The following is a 4,215-nucleotide window of genomic DNA, read 5'->3' as shown; positions in this document are numbered from 1 at the left end:
GACGAAATAGATATCTAATATAGTATTTGGTAATTCTTACAATTTTTTATTAAGAAACTTATTTCTAACATTTTCTTCCAAGAATATTGTTTACACCGTTTTTAGTGAATTATTCTAAGACCGTTTTATGTGAAAAACGTTCTTAGAAACTAAAACTAATTTCGTTCGTAAAACAATTCTGTTCTTGTTGATAGTGACCTCACAACTACTTTCAATTTCCTTTGTTTATTTCTGGGAGAGGTCAAATCTTTACATTACTGAATTTATTAGGCCCTGGTTTATGGATATGTAAAATTTCATTGGTTAATTATAAATAGAAATTTACATATGCTCAACAGGAAGTCGGGCAAAAAGCACTTTCATTCTTTGAAAATGTGTAGGTCACAACATACCAAAAGATTTCCTGCACAAACTCAATGTAAAAGCAATAACTTTAACAAAAAATAAAGTCAAACTTTTGCGCGTAGACACCCCCATAACCATACCTTTTCTTAAAGAGCATTCCAAGCCACAATGATTTAAACAATAAAAAACATAGGTCATCCAATATGTAAGAAAGAACTCAATGCGAATCAGCGGTCACTGTTTTATGGCCATCTTTTTACCGGCATCTCTCCAGTTGATGATGGTTTCCCGCCAACTGTCAAAGTCTTATGTAGTCTCCAACCTAAAAGCAAAACAGGGAATTTGTAGTATACAACAATGTTTTCCCTACCACATGAACACAGAAATATTCAAAAATAAAGTCATGGCAACTGCCCGTACAGAGAATTGTGTCTTCAAATAAATGAAGATTTTGTTTTTAGAGGGTATAGCATTGAACACCAAAAGTATTTAGTGTATTGTAACCTATAAGAGAAATTTATTTTGACTGAAATGTGTTTTTCTTTCATATTATTATCTTCCCATCCATATTGCACCAATATATTAAGTTTGGCTGGATTAGCTGTCCATTTGGCCATTCTGTATCATATTTTCACACGCGGGTGTTTTCAGTCCGAAGAAGGCGATATTAGGCCTGTTAAAGCTTAACTGCCCCTTTAAGATTTAAAGCTGTTGTGTTCAATATCTGCAATAAAATACCAAAACAAACCAAATAGACATGCAAGTGGGGCTAATGTGTGGTGGGGAAAGAATGAATTTGTTAGATATTTTCACTCTAAGCAATTTTGATGATGTCTTTTGTGTGTGTTTTTTCTTTAATCATCCCAAAAATGCCAATTTCAAAGCAAAAACAATCCAATTTCATCCAAGACAATAAACTTATTAGTCAAATGAGAGATCAAAGATACTTTGAAGTGTAGAAATCAATAAGCTTCCAATAACTTGTTATTTCACACCAATAAAAGTGTAAAATCTTGAAAGCGCCTTGTCGATCGGTTCCCATTTATTTACCAGCCGCCAATGAAATATTCTAGCATATAATGTCATGGGTGCCTTTTAACTGCAGCAGATGGTCAATATGCATTGCCAGCTCTCATTTAGAGGTTCAAGACAATACAAATTTTCATATTTTGGATACAAAATAAGTACTTCAGGCTATTTTTATGGTGGCAATCTGGTCAAAATGGGAGTTTGTAACCAAGCGAAAGAATACAATGCTCATTTGTGGGGGGGGGGGTTTAAGCTGGAAGGAAAAGTTAAATTGAACAAAATACACATATGTAGGCAAGCATTATAAGCTTAGCAATGATGTTCCATGTAGTAACAGGGGTAAAAAGGCAGTTCAGATCAAGGCAGTGTCCTGAAAGGGGTTTCTAGTACTTCTTTTGGGGACACAGCTTCCTGCAGAATTCTCAACACAACAAATATCAATGATTCGTGTCACCTTTCTATGCAAAGAAAAACGAATAAGGACAATTCTGTCATTAAATCACTGAATGAGAGAAGCATGTACCAAATAAAAAACAAAACAAGTTGCTGAAAGTGCCAAATTTTGTCAAAAAGATCCCTCTAAGGTAAATGATGAAGAGGACACTTGCTATAACACTCCTATGTATAAGTAAGGCGCGACACCCTTTTAAGCCGGAACCATCAATATAAGCATATTGTGAGAAAACAATACCAAAAACAAGCTAATTGTAGGGTTACAAGTAGCAAATCAACTCAGCTGTACTGCATACATGCTCAGGAACAAGGATAAACCTGTTAAGTGCCAACTTCAGCTGCCAACAAAGCACGAGCTTTACATGTCAGGACGCGGAACTATCAATACAAACTGCGAGGAGAATTACATGACGGCAAGGGTGTGAGTGACCACAAACCTGATTATGACAGTCTTTCACACCTAAAGCATCATACATATGCTTATTTGCTTGTGTACATGATAACAAAATGATATTATTACCTGTTTTGCCATCAACAACCCTTATCCAGTGGCCCTTGACTTAGTCGCAGACATTCCTCTACCTGAAAAAGTCAAAATACCCAATAGAAAAAGATAAAAAATGAAACAAAAACATGCATTTATGTATTTTAAGTGTACTTTTATGAATAATATGAAGTGATAAAGCTTGCTAAATTCATGATTGTACTAAATATGAAGGCGTGCTCAGTTAAGCATCTGCTGCACTGTCCATACTGTAAAAATGCCTGCCATTCCATGTCGGTGAAATGGGGCTCTGTTTGAATGTTCATGCTTTTCGCAAAAGCTTTAGTTGCGTTACTCGATCACGGAGTCCCTGGCGTTGAATTCTAACTTCATGTAACACATTAACGCGACACGGTCAACCAACATGCGGTTGAATTTAAGTCGGAAAGCAATTTAGCCCTTATTCCACTATATAAGGGTGGTGGGTCAACTTGAAAAACAACTATTCCAGGTCAAATAATCTGAATTCGTGCATTTAATGCACTTATTTTCTTCCCTTTTGCTAAGAAATGACCAAAAATCTGCTTTCCCAGTCATATTTTGCACTTGCAGATGATATTTCATTTTTATCATAAGTTAGTTTAGGTCACAACATACCAAAAGATTTCCTGCACAAATTCAATGTAAAAGCAATAACTTTAACAAAAAATAAAGTCAAACTTTTGCGCGTAGACACCCCCATAACCATACCTTTTCTTAAAGAGCATTCCAAGCCGCAATGATTTAAACAATAAAAAACATAGGTCATCCAATATGTAAGAAAGAACTCAATGCGAATCAGCGGTCACTGTTTTATGGCCATCTTTTTACCGGCATCTCTCCAGTTGATGATGGTTTCCCGCCAACTGTCAAAGTCTTATGTAGTCTCCAACCTAAAAGCAAAACAAGGAATTTGTAGTATACAACAATGTTTTCCCTACCACATGAACACAGAAATATTCAAAAATAAAGTCATGGCAACTGCCCGTACAGAGAATTGTGTCTTCAAATAAATGAAGATTTTGTTTTTAGAGGGTATAGCATTGAACACCAAAAGTATTTAGTGTATTGTAACCTGTAAGAAAAATTGCGGAGTACGATGAATGTTTTCTGATTATTCTGACATGGATGCTGACCTGAATTTCTATGGATTTGATAAAGTGTAGAGTTTGAAAGTAATAGAGATGTGTTAATTGAAATTAAAATGATTTACTTTGAGCCAGAAATTGACCGATTTAAATCAATTTGATGTAGAGAATGGGTGGACATAGGAGTCCCCCATTAACAGGTCTTACAGAGTTGAACGTTGAAATGGAGAGTCCGGAGCCATAAAACTTTTTGAATCTGTTAATTGATGATGCCTTGATTAATTACCTTGTGCTATTTAACTTTGCTTTTGCAAAGTTAAATGGCCCATTAAAACAACACTGAAGAATGAGAAAATGGGAAGAGGTAACATTTGCTGGAAATTGGAATGCTGACAATGGCAATATAGGGCTGTTATACAGGTCAGATTTTTGAATCTCTGTTAATAGTTAGATTTTAAATAATTAATTTTTCTTTGAAACTAAAAATTGTAACAAAATATAAATTGATTCAATATTAGATGGCTTTAAAATTTACTGAAACTAAAGGTTACTAAGCATTACTTGTTCTTTTACAATCTTTATTACTTAATACACATTTTCATGTAAAAAACCAACACAAAATAAAAATTTTAAAACTACCACCATAATTTACAATCAATGACAAATAAGAAAAATATAGGTTTTATAAACTTATGTCTTATAATAAATGAAATGCATCCTTTTGAAATAGACCACCCATATCAGCCTAACACTTTCAACGCCATCGGTGCTCTCGCT

General features: G+C 34.5%; 1 long non-coding RNA gene across 1 annotated transcript; it reads right to left on the bottom strand.

Annotated features, from left to right (window-relative positions):
* Positions 1-517: 517 nt before the first annotated feature.
* LOC127864971 (uncharacterized) lies at positions 518-3,240 on the bottom strand. Its single transcript, XR_008042404.1, has 3 exons — positions 3,182-3,240; positions 2,348-2,409; positions 518-667 (listed from the first exon to the last, which is right to left on the bottom strand). It is a non-coding gene; the product is annotated as an uncharacterized LOC127864971 (long non-coding RNA).
* Between the last annotated feature and the right edge of the window lie 975 nt (positions 3,241-4,215).

This window comes from Dreissena polymorpha, chromosome 1, assembly GCF_020536995.1.
Source record: "Dreissena polymorpha isolate Duluth1 chromosome 1, UMN_Dpol_1.0, whole genome shotgun sequence".
NCBI classification, from domain to species: Eukaryota; Metazoa; Mollusca; class Bivalvia; order Myida; family Dreissenidae; genus Dreissena; species Dreissena polymorpha.
The sequence above is the reverse complement of the archived record's forward strand: the minus strand, read 5'-3'. Positions and strand labels throughout refer to the sequence as shown.